The 26281-nt window shown below is 37.1% G+C and overlaps 1 long non-coding RNA gene across 1 annotated transcript in view; it reads right to left on the minus strand.

Moving 5' to 3' along the window:
* The window catches only part of LOC309632540, a 41824-nt gene extending 16260 nt beyond the window's left edge, over positions 1 to 25564 (minus strand). Inside the window, exon 1 of the long non-coding RNA XR_014246965.1 lies at positions 1 to 25564. This is a non-coding gene — a long non-coding RNA (uncharacterized lncRNA).
* Between the last annotated feature and the right edge of the window lie 717 nt (positions 25565 to 26281).

Genomic DNA, 26281 nt, shown 5'->3' on the forward strand with positions numbered 1-26281 from the left:
CTGAGCTCAGTTGCTAAAAAGCAATAACAACATTGAAAATAAAGTCTGATGGGTGCCCTAAAACCAGATTCTATAAGAGTTTATTATTAATTATAAACAAAGTATCATATAAATCATATTCATCACCCCACACTGCCTTGACCCTCCGTCTTCCTGGACCACATCATCTCCACCTGGGGCAGCCAACAAGTCACTGGCCACTTCTGTGGAACCAGGCAGACCAGTCCTACATGCCAGACTTTTGGTTTCACCTGCAATTCCTGGATCTGAATAAAATACACACTTCAGGCATTCTAAACAGCTGCTAAAGGATCCAGATGATGAAACCTGGAAGTGGGGGACAGTTAATTTTCCCATGAGTAAACTTTGTTCAATGGAAAGTGAAATACAAGGAAGAGTATGCAAATAAAACCCACCTTCTCCCTCCATTTCATGAACTTCTCTGAGGATGTTTGTCCATAAAGCTCTCCTGAGACCTTGAACGTGCCCAGCAGAGGCACCTGTTGAGGGGCTGTTGTGAAGCAGTTGTCAGTGTGAGAATGTATGACTTTGCACTACTTGGCCTCCTTCATTACCTCACTTTCCTTATACCTCACTCTTGCTGTCCTGGGTTCATGCAACCCAAATAATCCTTGCCTTGGGCTCTGATTTATAGGGAATCTGGGATGAACCACACATGTGGCTGGATTGAGAAAGACACAATTAGACATTCCTAATTTGATACTCCTGGCTTCATATTATGTAGCAATTTTTTTTTTTCTTGAAGAAAAGGTATGTCTACAACCAGATTCAAATATTCAGAAAATGTATTAACTGGGTAGTTGGGGAAGTGTTCTGCTTAATGTGGGTCAATCAGACTTAGTATCTACTCTTACTATACATTCTATTGAAGAAGAGAGAAAGAGAGAGAGCAAATCCATGAATACACCTGGACTGGTGTGGAAGGAGGTAGGAGGGTGAGAAGTACTGACAGTAGCAGTACTGTGGAATAATCACCACAAGTAAAATTGGAAAGATAGAAGAGGAAACATGAATAACTTTGATAGAAGAACATGCTGGCAGGAAATTCTAAGTTTTCATGTACACTTTACGTTCAGAAGGACAGATACCAGGAAGTAGGAACACTGAAATATTTCATCATAGAAGACAACTAATAGAAATCTTTTTGGAAACTGAGAAATAGACTGGGAGCTGAGAAAATAAATTTACCCTTGAGATGTAGCAGAGAGAAGTATATTTGTTACAGAAGAAGAAAACAAGAAGATTCAAAACAACCCATACACTATATCTAATGGGAGATATGGAATTTGAATATAGTACACTATTTTGGGAGATGTCTTAAAAGAAAATGAAATCTCACTATTGAAATGAGGAACAAGGTAATGAAAATGATACTTATAAGACTTAAAAGCAGAAAATATCTCTGAAAATTATCTAATAAATGGCCAGAAGAAAATTTCAGGAAAAAAGCATGTCATCTGCAACAGATTGCCAGGAGGCATGGCGTTTATGAAACAGGAGCTGGGATTCATAAAAAGAAAATCGAATAATATTAAAAGGCAACAAGATAAGAGGGAAAGACAAGTTGTGATCAGGAAGGACTGCAAGGAAATAAAAATGGAATAGCAGCCCTGAGCAGAAGTCATATTGCAGAAAATAGAATCAGTGATATCAAGGATATATTTTAACAGCTCTCCCAGACATCAAAGGAAAATGAAAAAAATACACAAAACAATAAGAAATAAAATGATAGATATCTAAGAGAAAGACTGGAAAGCCAGCATATAGATAATTGCTGTGTTTGAAGAAGAAACTAGACCAAACAAAAGTGATGCAGTAATTGATGACAAAATATGAGAATAAATCTCCAAGCCAAAGAGAAACTGTGGTACAGATTGAAAGAGGGTCACTTCATTCCAAACCAAATGAATGCAGAGACCCCCAGGCATATCCTAGTTAATGTTTTGATCATTAAGAATAAAACCAATTCAATCACCATTCAAGAGGAAAATGGACTACCTACAAAGAAACAAAAAATTTTAGCCTTCAAACTCTCCTCTACAACACTAAATTCCTGAATATTATAGAATAACAGCTAAGGAATTTTTAGTAGAAAAACTATATAACCCAAGATTTTAAAAAATACTAAAGTTGTAATTTGTTAGCAAAGGCAAGAGAATAATATTCTTGGAATTCAAATGCATAAAAAGTATGCAAAAATATGATGTTGAAATTATGTGAAGATTAATTCCAACCTACCAGGAGATTAATCAAAATTAAGAGCTTAAGAATTGTGAGGACATTGTGTCAAATATTAACCTTGTCTCTCAGCTCTAAGCCCAGCTTCTATAACCAGCTTTATAATTCTGAAGCTGGGACTCTGCAGACTACATTTCTCCTTTACCAGGTGGCAATGCCAATAGGGGGCGCTTGAGGGAGACTAGGAAGCTGGAGCAAAGAGGAGGGACTTGTTTCTTCCTGTTTGCTTATTGTTCCTGTCAGCGCCTCTCAGAAACATCCCTTCACCTCAGAAAGGGCAGATGGTTCTAGTAGGCTGTTTCATTCCACATTCCCAGACCAGCCTCATTTGGCCACAGAGGGACCCTCCTCAGAGGTCTGAATCCCATCTTTGGTGGGATCCCTTCTCTGAGAAAATGGAGTGTTGGCAGTAGTCGAGAGTGCCATCTCTTCAGAGGTCAGGGTCCTAGCTCTGCAGGTTCAGATGTTTCCAACATCTTTCTTTTGTTCTTCTGGCTTAGAGTTGGTTGCTGCTTCCTGCCATTACTAATTTACATTGCTTCGGTGTTCTTGTTTGCCTTTTTAGTCCTCCAGTGCCTGTGTAACAACTTTTCCTATATTACAGTCTTTCAGTTAAAATAGCTAGTGTGATTTCTATGTTCCTGACTTGACTCTGACTAATATAGTACTTGCTATCACATCAGAATGGGATTGGTTTGTTGTATCCTTGATCTTGAATTCAGTGCTGAGCTCCTGCCAACTGGACATGGGTATACCATGGCACAAGGACTAATCAAATTATGACCTATCACTGGTGGTAATGGAATGCTTGCTGACAAAGTATTTTGGGGAATCAAGTAGCTGCTGAACTTGACTGTTACAGAAATAATATGGCTATAGGACGAAGGAGTTGGAGAGTTCCTTTTGGTTATATTAGAGAACCTACAGAAAGAAAATGTCAATCTCAGAACTTTAAGTTCCCAGTTCAAGCCAACGTCACAGAACCAAGGAGATTCTGTGATGACCCTAAAAGAAGCTTTATTTCTTATAGCTACAAGCCCATCCTCATTGAAAATTAGACTCAAGATTTAATTGGGTATGTTGCATAATTACAACATAGAATGAATTCAAACTTGCTAAGATTTTCATACAAAAGTTTGGGCAATTATATTTGGAATATCAAAGTTGAGGACACATTGGGGGACTCAGAGGAAGATGAGACTCTTGAACATCCCAAGGCTCTCTCGGTTTCCCTTAACAGTAGAAGCTATCTGTCCTCCTGTATCTTATCTGAGGATACAAGCTTTTGTTGCTTGAAGACCCAGTAATAAGTTCCTTTGGGGAAGTTGCTCTGCAAGGGGAATCATGATTTTCTTAAGATCCATTCCAACCCTCTTTGTTGTTTCTAGATATAAAACTAGAGTCCCATGTTGGTTATTCCAGGGGGAAAAATGCAAAGGTTAACCTGGGGGGAATATGTATGGGGATGGATTCTAAGGGTCTTAGACCGAACGGAGGAAGGAATATAATGCTGGATTGGACCAAATTTCTTGATATGGGTGCATTTACTGACATTTTGAATTTAATGGATTAGCTTATGCAGCTGAAAATGGCTTCAACAGTTTACTTGTTTAGATAACCAAGACTTGGATTCAATACTGACCAAAGACCTAAATGTAAGGCTGGGCACTAAAAAACTCTTAGAGGAAGACATAGGCAGAACACTCTTTGACATAGATTACAGCAATATCTTTTTTTATCCACCTCCTAGAGTAATCAAAATAAAAACAAAAATAAACAAATGGGACCTAATTAAACTTAAAAGCTTCTGCACAGGAAAGAAACCATAAATAAAAGGAAAAGACAACCTGTGGAATGGGAGAAAATATTTGCAAATGAAGCGACAGACAAGGGATTAATCTCCAAGATATACAAACAGCTTGTGCAGCTCCATGTCAAAAAAACAAACAACCCAAACAAAAAATGGGCAGATCTAAATAGACATTTCTCCAAAGAAGACATACAGGTGGCCAAAAAGCATGTGAAAAGGTGCTCAACATCACTAATGATCAGAGAAATGCAAATCAAAACTACAATGAGCTATCACCTCACACCAGTCAGAATGGCCATCATCAAAAAGTCTACAAACAGTAAATGCTGGAGAGGGTGTGGAGAAAGGGAACCTTCCTACACTGTTAGTGGGAATGTAAATTGGAACAACCACTATGGAGAACAGTATAGAGGTTCTTTAAAAACTAAAAATAGAACTACCATATGATCCAGCAATCCCACTCCTGGGCATATATCCAGAGAAAACCATAATTAGAAAAGATACATGCACCCCAATGTTCATTGCAGTACTATTTACAATAGCCAAGACATGGAAGCAACCTAAATGTCCATCAACAGATGAATGGATAAAGAAGATGTGGTACATACATACAATGGAATGTTACTCTGCTGTAAAAAAGAACAAAATAATGCCATTTGCAGCAACATGGATGGACCTAGAGATTATCATACTAAGTGAAGTAAGTCAGACAGAGAAAGACAACTATCATATGATATCGCTTGTATGTGAAATCTAATTTTAAAATGATACAAATGAACTTATTTACAAAACAGAAATAGACTTACAAATATTGAAAACAAATTTATGGTTACCAAAGGTGAAACATGGGGGAAAGGATAAATCAGGGGCTTGGGATTAACATACACACACTACTATATATAAGATAGATAACCAACAAGGACCTACTGTATAGCACAGGTAACTCCACTCAATACTCTTGTGATAACCTATATGAAAAAAGAATCTGAAAAAGAATGAATATATGTATATGTATAACTGAATCACTTTGCTGTACAGCTGAAACTAACACAACATTGTAAATCAACTATACTCCAATAAAATTTAAGAAAACACAAATGTTTAGGGATATAGGAATATTAGAATAAATTCATCATGGGAAGGAGGAGAGGGGGATGGCTAGGAGTGGAAAAGTATTGAGTCAGGGTGAAAAAAATGGCTCAACCAAGATACCCCCCCATAAGGAGGCCTCCTAACTGTGACCCCTGTGCTAGGAATACAGATATACACACGAGCATGTTCTGGTCTTGAGGGGTCTGGGGGCCAGCAACTCTCTCCAGAAAACTGTAATGCACTGACAGTGCACCAAGTCTGGTGTGGGGAAGGAACATTTCCCCCATGTGGTCAGACAGAGCCTTTGTAATTGCCTATGGTTGGGCCTAAAAGATCACATATAAGATTCTGACCTGGAACTGAGCTTCTCAGAGACCAGTGTTGATCCTCCCAATAGAGATGAGCCAGACACCTGGCTGTAGGTTTATTGTACACCTTCTGTCTTGGCTGGGGCAGAGATCTGCCCTCATTAGAATACACCCTTATTTTGGATGTGGATTTTTTTCCTTGTCCACAAGGCTTCTACAAGCCCCATTATTCATGAGCTTATAAATGCCTTATTCATTGCCATGGCATAAGCAACACTGCTCCTGGCCAAGGAACTCATTTCGTAGCAAAATAAATGTGGCAATGACTCATGTATATGGAATTCACCAGCATTATCATAAGCCCTGTAATCCAAAAGCATCTGGTTAGATAGTCACCCAATGATCAAGTCATGGCACTAGAGGGGTGATAGTAACCTGACATTTTTGAAGATTAATCTTACACGATGTAGTATATACTCAGAAACAAAGACCAATAGCATCGTTTCTCTCAAAGCCATAATATGTGAATCTAGGAATTTAGGGATAGAAGTGGAAGTGGAGCCTCTCATTATTAAAACTAACAATACAATTGCAGAATTTTTGCTTCCTCTTCTTCAATTTTGATCTCTGCTGATTAGAGATCTTAGCTTCAAATGGAGAAATGTTTTTCACCAAAGGACACAGCAAAGGCATTGACTGGAGGTTGGAAATAGTAATGAGTATTAGTAGCAATTAAAGGGTTGAAATGATTAGATTATATATAAATCTGGGTTTAAAACTAAATGTAATACAGTAATTACTCTTAAATGAAAATCTATATTATTAAAAATACGTAATACCTATAATCAGTACCAGAAATACCAGTAATATTGTCAAAGCTTGAGTAGTGTGTATGTGTGGGGAATTATCGGGAAGGGAGTAAAATTTTCCTGATTAAAGAAGACTCAAACAGGGGCTTCCCTGGTGGCACAGTGGTTAAGAATCCACCTGCCAATGCAGGGGACAGGGGTTTGAGCCCTGGTCCGGGAAGATCCCACATGCTACAGAGCAATTAAGCCCGTGTGCCAAAACTACTGAGCCTGCGCTCTAGAGCTCGCGAGCCACATCTACTGAGCCTGTATGCTGCAACTACTGAAGTCTGCGTGCCTACAGCCTGTGCTCCACAACAAGAGAAGCCACCGCAATGAGAAGCCCATGCACCGCAACAAAGAACAGCCTCTGCTCCCGGCAACTAGAGAAAGCCCGTGTGCAGCAACGAAGACCCAACGCAGCCAGAAATAAAATAAATAAATCTATTATAAAAAAAAGAAGACTCAAACAATTAAATAAACTTTAAAATGCTCTTGAGAACTTTGATATCTTTTATAAGGATTATAAACTGTACACATTTTCTAAAGCATTGGAGAAAATTTTTTAAAACGAATATAAAAGATATATATAATATATACTCATGTATATATATAATTATTTTCCTCACATAAAATGAGAGAAATAATAGGAAATAAATATATTTACAAATTAAGAATATAAATGATTAACCTAGTAAATGTATATCCCTTTAAATTACAAATGAAATTGGACTTGACTCATCAAATTTGTTCTAAGATTTGATTTTAAAAATTAAATTCAACTACATGTTGTTCTTGAGACATTCTAAAACAGACACACAAAAATTCAAAGTAACACAATAGTCAAATTATGTCAGTCAAGTGTAATCAAAAACATAACATGTATTCATATTACATTGAGTGTATAATATGTAAAATGAGAAAAAGTCACTTTATCTTATAAGGAGTATAATTCAAAATTATGATATGACTATCATGATGGACCACTGCATGTGAAAGAAAATTAACATATACATACTATCAACATACATTCTTGTAATGATATATATCATATATCCATTTATATAATATGAACATTATAACAATATTAACATAACATAGTATATTATGTCATATTTATTCCAGTCACTTTAGCTGCTTCAAACTCCTATCTTTGCCTCCTCATCTCATAGAGGACCACGATGCTCTGCTTGAACTCAAGTTCCCTATGCTGGGAAATAAGGAAATTATCCCTTAGACCAGCGGTCCCCAACCTTTTTGGCACCAGGGACTGGTTTTGTGGAAGACAATTTTTCCATGGACCGGGGGTGGATGGATGGTTTCGGGATAGTTCAAACGCATTACGTTTATTGTGCACTTCATTTCTCTTATTATTACATTGTAATATATAATGAAATAACAACACAACTCACCATAAGTAGAATCAGTGGCAGCCCTGAGCTTGTTTTCACTTGCCACTCACTGATAGGGTTTTGATATGAGTCTGCAAGCAATTGATTTATTATGGTCTCTGTGCAGTCAGACCTCTCTGCTAATGATAATGTGTATTTGCAGCCGCTCCCCAGCGCTAGCGTCACCGCCTCAGCTCCACCTCAGATCATCAGGCATTAGATTCTCATAAGGAGCCACAACCTAGATCCGTCACATGCGTAGTTCACGGTAGGGTTTGAGCTCCTATGAGAATCTAATACCACCACTGATCTGACAGGAGGTGGAGCTCAGGCAGTAATGCGAGCCATGGGGAGCGGCTGTAAATGCAGATGAAGCTTCGCTCGCTTGCCCAGCGCTCACCTCCTGCTGTGTAGCCCGGTTCCTAACAGGCCATGGACTTGTACTGGTCTGTGGCCTGGGGGCTGCGGACACCTGCCTTAGACAGAGAACTGGAACAAGCATGTGTTCACCTTGTGAATTTCTCTGCTTCAGAGATTGTGCTCTTGTGCTGCCTACTGTCCAGTGCTTAAAGGAGTTGGTTCGTGTGTTTTGTCTAGTTTCATAGTTGTTGTTTTTTTGGTGAACAAGTTCAGTACCAGTTCCTCTGTTCTAGCTAAAGCAGATAATTACCACAAGTGATTTTTAGTTTCTTCCTTTTCTTTCTTATTGATATTTTCTTCCTGAATATATATATTTGTAATTATATGTTTTAAATTACCTCAAAAATGTTATGCAAATCAGAAGAAGGAAACAACATCCTACTAAATTTCACAGAAATTAAAAAACACATTTTCTGAGATAATATTGTACTTCATTAGGATATGTTTTTATTTTTCAGCTTTGAATTTTGCTAAACGAGAAAAGAACTAGAAAGGTGATTAAAAGGAAAAAAACAAAAACTTGGAAAGGAATAAGGAATATTTCAAATCCCCAGAATAAAATATACTAATGTTTAACAAGTAGCTAATCTATAAAACTTATTTTTCTAACTCCTTGAATTGAGGACTACAGATTTTAAGAATTTGTACGTAATGTTAAATATACTCTGAAATACTAATAGGCATAATGATTTCTGTGTTGATATACATCATTCACTTAGTACTCGCCATATGTCAGGCACTGTGCTATATATACTATAGGTGCATCATTTTATTAATCCTCATCACAACTACAAAATGTAGGCAAAATTATATCCATTTTAATCCCATGAGGAAACAAGCATAACACAGTTAAGGAAGTTACTAAAAGTCATTTCCTTTGATAAAGTAATTATGTCCTTCTGGAGATATATCAGAATTAATATCTTTATGTGCACATGCACCTGAGGAGGCTAGTGGGAAGGTTACTTACAAGACCTCTAACTCCCTCTCCAGATGGTCCTGTTATTCAATGGATTTCCATATTCCAAATAATACTAATGGAAGCTTCTTTATATTTATACTTAGCAAAAGTACAAAACGTTCAAAGTGATTCTAAGACTTAGGCATTAAAGCGGTGACTACATCCATTCTCCTATTACGTTATTCTCAATATACTTTACAGGTGGCCTTGATTATTTTATCTGTTACAAGCTACACAGTATGTGACTCTGTCTCAGGATGAAGAACATGCTTTGGATTCTAAAACCACATTAGAAACAGAACAGAAGCACCAGTCTTCTGGTGCTAAATTTATTGTCCAGCCTATATGGATAAATATCTCCACATGTGCAAAAGTCAACAATTATTTGGACCAGGATAAGTTGAAAAGGAGTTTCAGAGATGATTGTGGAGAAAAAAAAAAAAAAGAGAGAGAGATGATTGTAGAGAAACTTGAGTGAGATGATTGTAGAGAAACTTGAGTGAATAAAACCTTCGCAGTCAGTGGGAAACCTTAAATATCCAGTTCCCAGATGAAGATTTATTAAAATTCTTTCTGACTTTGGCTGATAGAATGAAAAACAGATTAGAGAAAATAATTGTAGGTATTTTTAGAGCCTACATTAATTGGACATAGTCTCATAACTCTGTGACATACTATTATTGTCAGCCGCATTTTACTGGTGGAAAAAATGAGAATTAAATGGTATATGATGTATCCAGGGTTATACACATTGTAGGAAATGAAGCTAAAAGCTGGGTCCAGGTAGCATGTAGTACTCTTAACCACTACACTGTACGGCCCTGAAACTCATTAAATACAGGAATTGATAGATTAAAAATTTTATGTCTTTTTCGTTGTTTATGTTATCAACTGAGATAAATTCCAACAATGTTGGGTAGCCACTCTGGTGATAAGCTTTTAACTCTCGGTAAATGTTTTCTTAGGCAATTATTTGCTAATCCTTTCTTCCCCACTGGTACCCTGCCCTTATTTCTAGCCTCATTTCTTACTACACTGTCCTACTTTGAGCCGTCTGAGAGCTTCCTGGAACCTATTCTCCAAAAAGCATAGAGAGGAACCCTACTTAGTCTTGATTTATTCCTTTTTTAAAGGTGTTTTAGGTTTGAAAACTTTCAATTATGTCATGAATGGGGAAACCTCTCTTAGGACTAGAAGAGAAAAAATACAGTGATTTTAATTTTTTTGCCTCTTAAAACAAGAAAGAAAGAATAAAATTATTTTTCAATTAAAGTCTCTATCTTGGCCTAAGGAGTTGAGACGTTCAATCTCTGAAGAATTCGGCTTCCCAAGAGTGGGAATGTCAAATTTAGGTTATAGAATTCACTTGAATTAAAGCAAATTAGAAAATTCATAATTTCACTGGATTTATGTCATTTTGTTTTGACAGAAACTTAGTTATATGCAACTGCACGCTTTCTTTGCACCACAGTCACACAATCATTTCTCATTAAAGTAACTGGATAGTCAACAATTTTTTTTTTTTTTTGCATCATGGTAACAGTTATTTTAATTAAATTAATCCAATCCCAATCACTGATTCATTTAGGAAACAGTAGAGTCACTTGCCAAACAGAAAACAAAAAAGTGGGAGAAGCATTATATAATTAACTAGGGCATTAGTATTGGTGTTGTTAAAAGAAAAACAACAAAAGAGAACTATACTGGGATATCAGAGTACATGTTTCTCTGCCTAGGTAGGTGGTCTTTGATCACTTTTTTCCCTCATTCAGCCATAACGTATGCACCTTCTCTCGGCTTCTCATGTCTCACCTGTTGTTCCCAAGCCAATTCTGGCAGAGGTGGGTAAAAATTAAGCCTCCTTAGTAATCAGCTTTCCCATTCTCCAAGTCATGTGACCAGATAATACGTCATTCAAAATTGGATGTTTTGTCTAGGACGATTCTAAATGGAATGGGACTCTGAGATAATAGGCAAAACGAGGACAAATCCAGACTGTCTCAGGCAAACCCTAGAGAGAATTTTAGCTGCAATTTTGTACTGTACAATTTTGCATTGCATGGGACCTACCATGTGCTGTTAAAAGTCCCTCACTGATCCCTCTGGTATTTGGTTCCTTCAGTCTCAGTGACTAGATATTTATGTTGCTTCCAAGTCTCAGTTCTTTTCATCTCCATTTTGTCAGCTTAAGCCATTAATACTGAGTTTTTGCCTTGACCTTTACCCTCAGATTGGGTCCAGGCACTTTATGTTCAGTGACAAAATCTTGCTGGGAACCTCAGCCTAAGAACTTGCCATCTTGCCTTAAACTCAGTAATCTGCTTTTGCACTAGAACTTTATACTTAAGTACCAACCCAGAGGCTGAGACCTGTCCCCTCTGACTAGTCACTTGCCTGAGACTTGAAGCACTGTGTATCCTGGTTTGTTGTTATTGTACTTTCTTTTTTTTTTTTTTTTAACACCTTTATTGGAGTGTAATTGCTTTACAATGGTGTGTTAGTTTCTGCTTTATAACAAAGGGAATCAGCTATACATATACATATATCCCCAATCTCCTCCCTCTTGCAACTCCCTCCTACCCTCCCCATCCCACCCCTCTAGGTGGTCACAAAGCACCGAGCTGATCTCCCTGTGCTATGTGGCTGCTTCCCACTAGTTATCTATTTTACATTTGGTAGTGTATATATGTCCATGCCACTCTCTCACTTCGTCCCAGCTTACTCTTCTCCCTTCCCATGTCCTCAAGTCCATTCTCTATGTCTGCATTTTTATTCCTTTCCTGCCCCTAGGTTTTTCAGAACCTTTTTTTTCTTTCTGACTTACTTCACTCTGTATGACAGACTCCGGGTCCATCCACCTCACTACAAATAACTCAATTTCGTTTCTTTTTATGGCTAAATAATACTCGATTGTATATATGTGCAACATCTTTTTTATCCATTCATCTGCTGATGGACACTTAGGTTGCTTCCATGTCCTGGCTATTGTAAATAGAGCTGCAATGAACATTGTGGTACATGACTCTTTTTGAATTATGGTTTTCTCAAGGTATATGCCCAGTAGTGGGATTGCTGGGTCGTATGGTAGTTCTATTTTTAGGTTTTTAAGGAACCTCCATACTGTTCTCCATAGTGGCTGCATCAATTTACATTCCCACCAACAGTGCAAGAGGATTCCCTTTTCTCCACACCCTCTCCAGCATTTATTGTTTGTAGATTTTTTGATGATGACCATTCTGACTGGTGTGAGGTGATACCTCATTGTAGTTTTGATTTGCATTTCTCTAATGATTAGTGACGTTAAGCATCCTTTCATGTGTTTGTCGGCAATCTGTATATCTTCTTTGGAAACATGTCTATTTAGGTCTTCTGCCCCTTTTTGGATTGGGTTATTTGTTTTTTTGATATTGAGCTGCATGAGCTGCTTGTAAATTTTGGAGATTAATCCTTCGACAGTTGCTTCATTTGCAAATATTTTCTCCCATTCTGAGGGTTGTCTTTTTGTCTTGTTTATGGTTTCCTTTGCTGTGCAAAAGCTTTGAAGTTTCATTAGGTCCCATTTGTTTATTTTTGCTTTTATTTCCATTTCTCTAGGAGGTGGGTCAAAAAGGATCTTGCTGTGACTTATGTCATAGAGTGTTCTGCCTATATTTTCCTCTAAGACTTTTATAGTGTCTAGCCTTACATTTAGGTCTTTAATCCATTTTGAGTTTATTTTTGTGTATGGTGTTAGGGAGTGTTCTAATTTCATTCTTTTACATGTAGCTGTCCAGTTTTCCCAGCACCACTTACTGAAGAGGCTGTCTTTTCTCCATTGTATAGTCTTGCCTCCTTTATCAAAGATAAGGTGACCCTATGTGCGTGGGTTTATCTCTGGGCTTTCTATCCTGTTCCATTGATCTATATTTCTGTTTTTGTGCCAGTACCATACTGTCTTGAATACTGTAGCTTTGTAGTATAGTCTGAAGTCCAGGAGCCTGATTCCTCCAGCTCCATTTTTCTTTCTCAAGGTTGCTTTGGCTATTCGGGGTCTTTTGTGTTTCCATACAAATTGTGAAATTTTTTGTTCTAGTGCTGTGAAAAATGCCATTGGTAATTTGATAGGGATTGCATTGAATCTGTAGATTGCTTTGGGTAGTATAGTCATTTTTACAATGTTGATTCTTCCAATCCAAGAACATGGTATATCTCTTATTCTGCTTGTATCCTTTTGAATTATACTTTTAATGCGCTGTTGGATTCTGTTTGCTAGTATTTTGTTGAGGATTTTTGCATCTATGTTCATCAGTGATATTGACCTGTAGTTTTCTTTCTTTGTGACATCTTTGTCTGTTTTTGGTATCAGGGTGATGGTGCCCTTGTAGAATGAGTTTGGGAGTGTTCCTCTGCTATATTTTTGAAGAGCTTGAGAAGGATAGGTGTTAGCTGTTATCTAAATGTTTGACAGAATTCGCCTGTGAAGCCATGTGGTCCTGGGCTTTTGTTTGTTGGAAGATTTTAAATCACAGTCTCAATTTCAGTGCTTGTGATTGGTCTGTTTATAGTTTCTATTTCTTCCTGGTTCAGTCTTAGAAGGTTGTGCTTTTCTAAGAATTTGTCCATTTCTTCCAGGTTGTCCAATTTATTGGCATATAGTTGCTTGTAGTAATCTCTCACGATCCTTTGTATTTCTGCAGTGTCAGTTGTTACTTCTCCTTTTTCATTTCTAATTCTATTCATCTGAGTCTTCTTCCGTTTTTTCTTGATGAGTCTGGCTAATGGTGTATCAATTTTGTTTATCTTCTCAAGGAACCAGCTTTTAGTTTTATTGATCTTTGCTATTGTTTCCTTCATTTCTTTTTCATTTATTTCTGATCTGATCTTTATGATTTCTTTCCTTCTGCTAACTTAGGGGGTTTTTTGTTCTTCTTTCTCTAATTGCTTTAGGTATAAGGTTAGGTTGTTTATTTGAGATGTTTCTTGTTTCTTGAGGTAGGATTGTATTGCTATAAACTTCCGTCTTAGAACTGCTTTTGCTGTATCCCATAGGTTTTGGGTAGTCATGTTTTCACTGTCATTTGTTTCTAGGTATATTTTGATTTCCTCACTGAAATCTTCAGTGATCTCTTGGTTATTTAGTAGTGTATTGTTTAGCCTCCATGTGTTTGTACTGTTTACAGATTTTTTCCTGTAATTGATATCTAGTCTCATAGTGTTGTGGTCAGAAAAGATACTTGATATGATTTCAATTTTCTTAAATTTACCAAGGCTTGATTTGTGACCCAAGATATGATCTATCCTGGAGAATGTTCCATGAGCACTTGAGAAGAAAGTGTGTTCTGTTGTTTTTGGATGGAATATCCTATAAATATCAATTAAGTCCATCTTGTTTAATGTATCATTTAAAGCTTGTGTTTCCTTATTTATTTTCATTTTGGATGATCTGTCCATTGGTGAAAGTGGGGTGTTAAAGTCCTCTACTATGATTGTGTTACTGTCGATTTCCCCTTTTATGGCTGCTAGCATTTGCCTTATGTATTGTGGTACTCCTATGTTGGGTGCATAAATATTTACAATTGTTATATCTTCTTCTTGGATTGATCACTTGATCATTATGTAGTGGCCTTCTTTGTCTCTTGTAATAGTCTTTGTTTTAAAGTCTATTTTGTCTGGTATGAGAATTGCTACTCCAGCTTTCTTTTGATTTCCATTTGCATGGAATATCTTTTTCCATCCCCTCACTTTCAGTCTGTATGTGTCCCTAGGTCTGAAGTGAGTCTCTTGTAGACAGCATATATAGGGTCTAATTTTTGTATCCATTCAGCCAGTCTGTGTCTTTTGGTTGGAGCATTTAATCCATTTACATTTAAGGTAGTTATCCATATGTATGTTCCTATTACCATTTTCTTAATTGTTTTGGGTTTGTAATTGTAGGTCTTTTCCTTCTCTCTTGTTTCCTGCCTAGAGAAGTTCCTTTAGCATTTGTTGTATAGCTGGTTTGGTGGTGCTGAATTCTCTTAGCTTTTGCTTGTCTGTAAAAGTTTTAATTTCTCTGTCAAATCAGAATGAGATCGTTGCTGGATAGAGTAATCTTGGTTGTAGGTTTTTCTCCTTCATCACTTTTTATATGTCCTACTGTAATTCTTACCCATCATTTTTTTAGTAAGTTTCTATCAAATATTTCTCTCTCTCTCTCTCTCTCTCTTACACACACACACTTCATCCATGGCATAGGTATCCTTGTGGGGGCCATCATTCGACTCACAGAGTGACAACTTTTACTAACAACTTTCTAAGGTTATGGTAGGCATAGTTGGGAATATAGAGATAAATATAGATTCACTCATGGCAGGATGAAACTTCCCTGACAACACCCAGGGTCAGTTTTTTTGTTTGTTGATGGTTTCTAAATGTTTTAACTGGTTAAACAGCCTGGTTTAACTGCATGAGCAGAAGGGCATAAAATCCTCATTGGGAACTTCTGCTTTGAGTTTTCCTAAAGACAACATTTCTCCCACAGATCTTTTTCAATTTAGATCCAAAGTACAGTGCTTGTGTGTAGAAGGACACTTGGGAGCTAGCGTCTGGATGTCTTTCTTACCCCAATGCTTGCTTGTACTTTCTCTTATAGCACTTTATCTTTTGCCTTTATATTAAGGCCTTACATGAGTATGCTCTGCAGAGTCTGCAAGTTATTTAAAAACCTATAGATGGAAAATCTTTGCATCTTTAATCCTTAAGAAAACTTCCCATATGCAGATCTTAGTCTCAGAGTCTGTTTCACAGGAAACCCTGATCTATGAATGTAACAAAGTTTGCAAAGTATAGTAATCAGATCAGCTCTGAAGTTTTTGACAGCAGGGAAGTGGAGATTGTTTATCTAGGGTTCTCTAATCTTTTTTCATCTTCTCATCTTTGTTATCGGTTGAATTGTGTATCTCCCCCCAATTCATATGTTGAAGTTCTAACCCACAGAACCTCAAAATGGGGCTGTATTTGGAAACAGGGCCACTGCAGTTATAATAAGTTAAGATGAGGTCATACAGGAGTAGAGTGGACCCTTAATCCAACATGACTGGTGTTCTTATATAAATGGAAAATTTGGGCACATGCACATTCAATCACACACACAAAAACACACATAAATACTTACACACAGAATGCTATGTGAAGATAAAAGTAGAGATCAGGGTGATGCAGCAGAAGCCAAGGAATACCAAAGATTGACAGCAAACCACCAGAAGCTAAGAGAGAGGCATGAAACAGATTTCTCCCTCACAGACCTCAGAAGGAGCTAACCCTGCATGACACTGATCTTGGACATCTAGCTTTTAGAACTCTGAGACAATAAATTTCTTCTGTTTAAGCCACTCAGTCCATGGTACTTTGTTACAGCAGCCCTAGCAAACTAACACAGCCTTTGCTGAAGATTTGAATTCACAGTAAGGTAATTCTGATTTGTTTACTGGTCACACAAACAAAAAAGTAGCTATACCAGAAGCCAAGGTAGCAAAGTGTCAGAAATGACTTTGAGATTTCAGGCCTATTGATTAGGATAATGATGATTCCCTTAACTGGAAAATGGAACACTGGAATTGAAACAAGTTTTATAGATAACACAAGTTTTGTATATTTGAGTTTGAGGTAGTGATGGGATGCCATTCAGAGGATTCGAAATTTAGGTTTAGAGAAGGGCTGAACTTAGAGAGGTACATATGAGAATAATTTTTATAGAGGCAACTTTTGAAGAAATCAGATTGTTAATCATTAACTGTGGGCTGGACCAGGAGTGAGCCCAACTATAATTTAGAGGCAGTATAGTAGCAGGTTGTAATGGTTTCTGTGGGTAGTGCTAGAGGAGTTGGGGAGATGCAACCACTGCCAGTCAGCAGCTATAGTTTTCCAGCCATTAAGGAAGAGAGTGATTTACCCAAAAATGTCCAAGAACCAAATTTCATAGTGAGAAATAATGTAGGTACTAAGAACTTGGAGCTAAGGTCAAAAGCATAGTATGAAAAGTTCAATAGAAAACTCAGGTTAAAATTAGTTGGTGCCAAGACAGTTCAGTGGAGGAAAGAATAATCTTTTCAACAAATGGTGCTAGAACAACTGGATATCTATATGCAAAAGAATAAAGTTGGGCCCATATATTACACCATATGTAAGCATTAACTCAAAATGGATCAAAGACCTAAATATAAAAGCTAAAACTATTAAACTCTTAGAAGAAAATATAGGCATAAATTTTTATGACCTTGGATTAAGCAATTTTCTCTTAAATATGATAGTAAAAGGATAAGCAACAATAACAAAAATAGATAAATAGACAAAAATTTAAAACCTTTTGTAGTTTAAAGGATACCATCAAAAAAGTGAAATGACAACCTACAGAATGGGAAAAAAAACTTTGCAAACCATATATTTCATAAGGAACTTGTATCTAGAATATATAGGGAGCTATTACAACTGAGTAATAAAAAGACATAATTAAAATATGGGCAAAAAATCTGAATAGACATTTCTACAACAAAGAGATACAAATGGCTAATAGGCACATAAAAAGATGCTCACATAATTAGCCCACATAATTTCCATCAGGGAAATGGAAATCAAAATCAGAAGATACTTTTGCATAAATTAGAATGAATATAATGAAAAAGAAAAGTGATAGTAAGTGTTGTTAAGAATTGGAGAGGGCTTCCCTGGTGGCACAGTGGTTGAGAATCTGCCTGCTAATGCAGGGGACACGGGTTCGAGCCCTGGTCTGGGAAGATTCCACATGCCGCAGAGCAACTGGGCCCGTGAGCCACAACTACTCAGCCTGCACGTCTGGAGCCTGTGCTCCGCAACAAGAGAGGCCGCAACAGTGAGAGGCCCGCACAACGCAATGAAGAGTGGCCCCCGCTTGCCACAACTAGAGAAAGCCCTCGCACAGAAACGAAGACCCAACACAGCCCAAAAATAATAATAATAATAAATAAATAAATAAAATTTAAAAAATAGAAAACAGTAACATTAAGAAAAAAAAAAGAATTGGAGATATTAAAACTATTACACACTGATAGAAAAAAAAGTAAGATGGTACAGTCACTTTGGAAAACAGTCTGGTATTACCTCTAAGGGTTAAATATAGAGTTACCATATACTCAACAATTCTACTACTAGGCATATAACTGAGAGAAACAAAAACATAGTTAACATAAAAACTTACACAAATATTAATAGTAGCATTATTCATAAAAACCAAAAGTGGAAACATTCCAAATGTCCACTAACTGATGAATGGATAAACAAAATGTGGTATATCCTTACAATCAATGCATTTGACAATAAAAAGAAATCAAATACTAGTTCTTGCTACAACTTTGATGGACCTTTAAACATTGTGGTAAGTGAAAAAGTCATTCAGAAAGGACCACATATTCCATTTATATAAAATGTCCAAAATAGGAAGATATATGGAGATAGAAAGTAGATTGCTTAGGGTTGGTTGCCTGTGGGGGGCGATGGGGATGGGAAATTATGAGTAAGGAGTGTGGTATTTCTTTTTGGGGTGATGAAAATGTTATAAAATTGCTTGTGCTAATATAAAATTGTATACAACTCTGTGTTATACTAAGAACCATTGAATAATAAATTTTGGGTGAATTGTATGGTATGTGAATTATATCTCAATAAAAACGTTTTTAAAATTTAGTCAAGAATGGAGTTATAGTGAATGTAGACACAGAGAGCAGGTTTCAGGAAGGGGGTCTGTGAAACAACAGGATCAGATAGACACCAAAGACATAGTATCATGCTGCTAATTGACAAGGAATGTGTAAGAAAATATCTCTTCACTAGCAAAGATACACTGCTTGTTTTAGTCCATTCAAGCTGCTATAACAAAAATACCATAGACTGGGTAACTAATAAACAACAGGAATTTATGGGCAGATTTGGGGTCTGGTGAGGGCCACTTCCTGGTTCTCAGACAACTATCTTCTCCCTGTGTCCTCACATGGTGGAAGGGGGAAGAGAGCTCTCTGAGATCTCTTTTAGAAAGGCACTAATTCCTTTCATGAGGGCTCCATCCTCATGACGTTATCACTTCCCAAAGGCCCCATCTCCTAATACCATCACCTTGGGGATGAGGATTTCAACTTACACATTTTAGGGGGACACAAACATTCAGTCCATAGCACTGTTTTAGTGAGTAGTCTCAATAAACATGAAAATTATATCTTTTAAAATAAATGTCAACTGTTCTATATTGAATCTCCTCCCTCTTGTCTTTCCTAAACAGGGTTTTAGCCAGATTCTATAACTTTTCTGCAATTTTTGGCTATTAGAACAGTCTATTTCTGGCGTTCAAGAATTAGCCGCTTAAGTTTAAAATGTAAATCTCACACCCAATGCCAAGCTATTCTCCTCCCTTCTCCCCAGAACAGGCTGGAGCTGGGAAGGAAGAAGCTGTTGTCTGGTTCTTAGAATTTTCTCTTCCTCTTCCCCTTTGACCAGTTTTCTACTCCTCCTCACTTCTCCCCTACCTCTTCCCTCCACGTTTTAGTTGTGGCTGTCTTTGGGGTGGTGATGAAGGAAATGAAGAAGGAGCAACTGTGCCATGTTTCAAAGAAGATTCCTAGGTGCAGAAATGAAGAGCCTCAGAGGCTTGCCCTTAGCACCTTGATGAGGACTTGACCTGCAGAAAGGTTGGGTCATTTCCTGCCCATGTGAACTGGCCTTTATTTACCTTTTCTCTGGTCTCTTCCCAAATACTGGTATTGACTTCTATGCCCAAAGGGTCACAATCTTCCTCGCCTGCTGCTGAGCCTTGACCCTTATTCCTTACGTTATTTTACTCAACTCTTTGGGAAAAATGTTTTATTTAAGCAATCTCCACTCTACTCCCAATCCTACGACTTAGATATAAGCTGTTAGTTGTTACAGGTTGTTAACTCTAGCAATTTATTGTGAGGTTGTTACACAGAAAGTATTGTACTTGCAGAGTTGACTTTTCCTCTTCCTGTTTTGTCTTAATTTGGGGGGTGTAGAAACTGAATTGTCAAAGACATCAGCAGTTACTGTCACTCCTAGCTCCCATCCTCTTCTTTGCTCCTCCTTCTTCTTAATCTGCTATTTTCTCCTGTTTTTCATTGCTTTCTTCAAAATATTAGATTCCAGCTGAAACCCTATTCAAATCCAATGAAATCACTGGCAGCTGGAAACTGTGTTTCTGTGTGTGTGTATTTTCTGATTAATTGCTTCTTTCAGTAGAGGTCAACCACTTTATCCTGGTGGTGGCATGTTGAATACAAAGGCACGCTAAGTACTAAATAATTTATTTCTAGCTCTTTCAAACACTACCATGTTCTCTGGTGACTTGGGCAGCAATGGTGATTATATTTGTAGACTTGTCTTCTTTGTCAAAACTGGCAGTGGCTTTTTTGACACCACTAAAAATGACACTGACAGTACAGAGTCCTTGGAGTGGCCCACAAGTGTTTTGTTTTGTTTTGTTCTGTTTTTTTAAGAAAATAAATGTCACAGTACTGTGGAAACAATCACACTACTGGCACTTAAAATCATACCTCAAAATGCCAAGGTAAAAATAACTTGGGACAACAGATCTGACTTTAATTAAGAATACTGTGGGAAACAGTGAGATTGAAAATATACATTTGTAAATTCTTCCACCTAATTCTCCCAGGCTGCCTATATAGGGTGTAGCTACTCAATTTACGAGCTGGACAGGCATGAAAAATTCTTGTTTCTCCATGCCCTCTTTTAGTAGACAACTTTGGATCCACAATTGGTAACTTCTCCAGATGCCAGCCAACACAGATTTCTGGACAAATTTCAGAGCTACAGAGGAAAAGTAGGAACCCACAAAGTGGGAAGGGACCCTTCAATACCATTTGTCTTAAGATTCTGAAGTATGATTCTCAATAACTACCAGCCAGAGAAGGCCACATGTTGGAAGAGGCACACAAATGAAAAATGAAAAGACTTTTACTTATTTGCATTCCATATACATGTGGGCAAAAACACTTTATTTAACCATTCTTGAGTTTACCTGACCATGATAGACATAACTGGAAGGAGGAAACTGAATCTTATTTTTATAATTTAGTACTAAATATTTTTATCAAAGTAAAACAAGGAGAATGCCAACCCAGATGAAGAAATTACACCACAGCATGAAATATACTAAGCCCTTGAAATTGGGTTGCACCTTCAACTATTGACCATGTTTTCCAACTAACTGCCCTTCTAAGTGCATGAAAAGAACAGACCTGCATGCACTCTGAGGAAGTAAGGTTAAGAGTGTGGGCATGGTTACAATAAATCTTTTATTTTCCTTAAGGGAAAGTGAGAACACAATCACCCACCACCACAAACTATGAAGTAGAGTTTCCCACATTTGGAGAAATTGCAGGGTTCGGTATATCTGGAGTGTAATGCATAAACCTCACCCTGGGAAAATCACCCTCATGATCAGGTAAGTATCAATAAGTCCTTTTAGTTTTCCAGACTTGAAGTCATACCTTTATATCTTCTTTGGGACAGAAGAAAGTCTACTACCTCACTTTATCCCCAACCCTGGCTCATCATGGCTAAATATCCCAGATGTTTCTAACTCATCTATCTTCTTCCACTTTCTTCTCTCTCAATCTTTCATTTTCACCCTGTGTATCTATGTCAGGTAGACTAGCTTTCCTGAACTCCACCCATCTTAACACTCCTATGCTTAAGAATCAAATATGGCTCTTTGTTGTCCATCAAATCAAGTACAGTCATGTTAGCCTGGCACTTTATTTTTCAATGGTCTCTCTATCTACCAGCACCCCTTTCCACTCCCATATCTTCACCTTATTCCACACATTTCAAGGTCTTTTCCACTTTCTCTCTCTCTCTCCTCATCCCCACTGGGAATGCATCTCCATCTACTTTGCTCCCTCCTCCAGTGTTTCTCAACCATGGTACCAAAATTTCTGTTGCCTGGAGAGATTCTGATATGCCCCTCTTTCCCTCACCCCATTAAGAATCATAGTTTTTGTTTATCCTACTAGATAGGGATTTGTAAAGCTTTACTTTCCTTGATTTGCATCATGAAAGCCAAAGTCACTGGTTTTGATCTCTTCTTAAATATAAAATTGTTGTAATATCGAAGATGTTTTTTTTTCATATAACACCCTTCCTCTCCACTTCGAAAAGGCTGATATTCTCCCTCTTTTGAAAATCACAAACATATTTAAGTCCTTGCATGTCAGCATAATCTCAATCTTCCCTAAATACCATCTTTATTCTCCCTTCTTTGAACTTTTATAGCACTTATAAATGACACATACTTATTATTTATTTTAGGTGTGTTATTTTTAATTCTTCAATGAAATGAGTAAACTTCTTAAAAACAGCAGTCATGTCATATTTCTCAATATTTCCTTCTAGCCTAATGACAAGCATATGATAAATATTAAAGTTCATATTATCGATTATTCTGCTCAATAATTGGAAATAGCTATCATAAAAATGTGCCTGTCTGAATTATGACTGCTCACTAGTGTTTGTAAAAACCAAACACACAGATAATCCATGTATTTATGAAAGGAAAATTACAGTCTTCAGGCTCTGGGCAAATTTTTTACACATGCAAAAATACTCAGAAAAATAACATTAGGGATAATGAACTGTATGTTTCTGAGTTGGATGAGGTTTTCAAGGTAATCACTACCATATATTTAGTGACAAGTTCTCTCAGTGCCTAACAGTTTCTGGGAATCTGTGGATGGTTTACTCATTAAACTGTTGCTTACAATCTATTCCCAACTTGTTTTTCCTACACTAATTTATCCCTTCACAAATTATCCCTTGTTCAGAAAAAAACGTTTATGAGAAATACTTTCCACTCATCTTGCCAAACCTGTTAAGAAACATTCCATTTGTTCTTCCAAAGCTAATGTTTACCTTTTCTAATAGACATGACTTTCATCTGAAGTCTGATATTTTACAAGTTTTCATTTACCATTTTAGAAGTAATATTTTGCCCATGTTATATAGGTATTCACCACCATTACTTTCACTGAATTCTGTATCAAATATGATTATGAAACAAATCACTGGAATATACTGATAAGAAACAAATTATTTTCAAACTACTTTAGCATGCACTTAGAGTACCCTGCATTTTTACAGGTATGTGGAAAATTCTACACTGTTGGAAGAATTTTTTTTTTTTTTGAGAAAACAAGCTTTGTTTTCTAAATAAAGTTTAATAACATATTCAGAAATGATATTCTCCTGTCCTTGGTTTTCAAGTACTTAAGGAAAAACAAATGAGTTCTGGAATTTTGTTTACTCACATGGGTTTTGAAATATATTACTCAGTAGGGTCTTTTTTCCTTTTTTAGGAAAAAAAGTAAAAATTTTTCATTTCTTGATAATTCAAGCACACCTAAAACACATTCACTTGTTCTTTCATAGAGCACCAGGTTTGACCTCATATATGTGTAACACATGATCTTCCAAGATAATGAATGTTTTTAAGCATTTTTTTGATTTATGTTGTTGGCTCACCAACCATTCCCAGGGAAAATGAGGTGGAATACCTCCAAATATGCCCTTCTCACCTTCCTCCTCACACCTCTCTTTCCTGCCAAAATCTTGTTTTCACAGTTGTATTTTTGTTACTGATGTTCACTCTGTGTGGTCCCTTTCTAACAAGAAAATAGAGAAACACCCTGATTGATTTTCTTTCTTACTGTAATTCGAGACCCTTGGGAATTTGGAGGGCCAGTGATTTGCTCTCCATGGCCCTCTTTCTTTCTTTCTTCCATAGAGCTCAGCTTATTGGATGGATATAGAACATCAGGTGCCCATGACTTGGGGATGGAGCAGATGCTTACCCCAGTGCTTTTCTCTAGGTGTGTCCACATGTGCAGTCCAACCATTATGGATGAATTGTCAGATTAGTCAGTGAAACAATTTGTTCTTTCTAATGAATTAATTGGCCGGTTAGTTAAAGTAGCAAGCCACAGTCCTCAACTGATAGGGTAAAAGGGTGATTTGTATAAGGATAACCTAAATTATTTATCAAAAAATGTAGAGCAGTGTCATGCTCTGGATGCATCCTGGAAAATACAAACATAATGTCATCTGGCTCTGCCACTGCACAGAGAGCATGTTAAGTGGATGACATTCTTGCTTTTAATTTATCACTCAGACATACTGTATGAGTGAAGCTTTAAGTGAATACTTCTAAAATGTTACTGTGTTGAAATACAGATCATTGGAACAGGATAGAAAGCCCAGAGATAAACCCACGCACCTATGGTCACCCTATCTTTGATAAAGGAAGCAAGAATATAAAATGGAGAAAGACAGCCTCTTCAATAAGTGGTGCTGGGAAAATTGGACAGGTACATGTAAAAGAATGAAATTAGAACACTCCCTAACACCATACACAAAAATAAACCCAAAACGGATTAAAGACCTAAATGTAAGGCCAGACACTGTAAAACTCTTAGAGGAAAACATAGGCAGAACATTCTATGACATAAATCACAGCAAGATCCTTTTGGACCCACCTCCTAGAGAAATGGAAATAAAAACAAAAGTAAACAAATGGGACCTAATGAAACTTAAAAGCTTTTGCACAGTAAAGGAAACCATAAACAAGACAACCCTCAGAATGGGAGAAAATATTTGCAGATGAAGCAACTGACAAAGGATTAACCTCCAAAATATATAAGCAGCTCATGCAGCTCAATATCAAAAAAACAAACAACTCAATCCAAAAATGGGCAGAAGACCTAAATAGACATTTCTCCAAAGAAGATATACAGATTGCTAACAAACACGTGAAAGGATGTTCAACATCACTAATCATTAGAGAAGTGCAAATCAAAACTACAATGGGGTATCACCTCGCACTGGTCAGAATGGCCAGCATCAAAAAATCTACACACAATAAATGCTGTAGAGGGTGTGGAGAAAAGGGAACCCTCTTGCACTGTTGGTGGGAATGTAAATTGATACAGCCACTATGGAGAACAATATGAAGGTTCCTTATAAAACTAAAAATAGAACTACCATATGACCCAGCAATCCCACTACTAGGCATATACCCCAAGAAAACCATAATTCAGAAAGAGTCATGTACCACAATGTTCAATGCAGCACTATTTACAATAGCCAGGACATGGAAGCAACCTAAATGTCCATCGACAGATGAATGGATAAAGAAGATGTGGCACATATATACAATGGAATATTACTCAGCCATAAAAAGAAATTGAGTTATTTGTAACTCAATTACAAATTAATTGAGTTTATTGAGGTGGATGGACCTAGAGTCTGTCATACAGAGTGAAGTAAGTCAGAAAGAGAAAAACAAATACTGTATGCTAACACATATATATGGAATCTAAAAAAAAAAAAAAAAGGTTCTGAAAAATGTAGGGGTAGGACAGGAATAAAGACACAGACGTAGAGAATGGACTTGAGGACACGGGGAGGTGGACGGGTAAGCTGGATGAAGTGAGAGAGTGGCATTGACATATATACACTACCAAATGTAAAACAGATAGCTAGGGGGAACGAGCCGCATAGCACAGGGAGATCAGCTCTGTGCTTTGTGACCACCTAGATGGGTGGGATAGGGAGCATGGGAGGGAGATGCAAGAGGGAAGGGATACGGGGATATATGTATACATATAGCTGATTCACTTTGATATACAGCAGAAACCAACACAACATTGTAAAGCAATTATATTCCAATAAAGATGTTAAAAATAAATAAAATAAAATATTACTGTGTTGAATGAGATTCAAATTTGGAAAAAAATCAATTCTTTTAAAGGAGCAGGAACATTGGAAGTTAAAAAAAACAAAACCCTAGAAATTATGAGCTTAGCTTAAAACTTGGTCATTAAAACATCCCTTTGGAATATAACAGAGAACAATACATTCTCACATCGCTACAGTGCCCTTGGTTCTGCAATCCTAGAGCGCTTAATAACAAATACAGTTCAAATTAGCAGCAGAGCAATAGATTTCCTAAAGGAATTACTGTAGACAAATTAAAGGAAAACAAATCAGCTTAAAGTTTAGATTGAAGAAATGAACCATGGGGCTTTCTTTATTTAATTTGACAATGTCTTCCCAGTCAGAGGCCATGTGACTACAGATATACAACTGAGTTAGAGGCCGGCTGCTAAGAACAACCACAACAT

The sequence above is a fragment of the Balaenoptera borealis genome, assembly GCF_965194805.1.
Source record: "Balaenoptera borealis genome assembly, chromosome: 7".
NCBI lineage: Eukaryota > Metazoa > Chordata > Mammalia > Artiodactyla > Balaenopteridae > Balaenoptera > Balaenoptera borealis.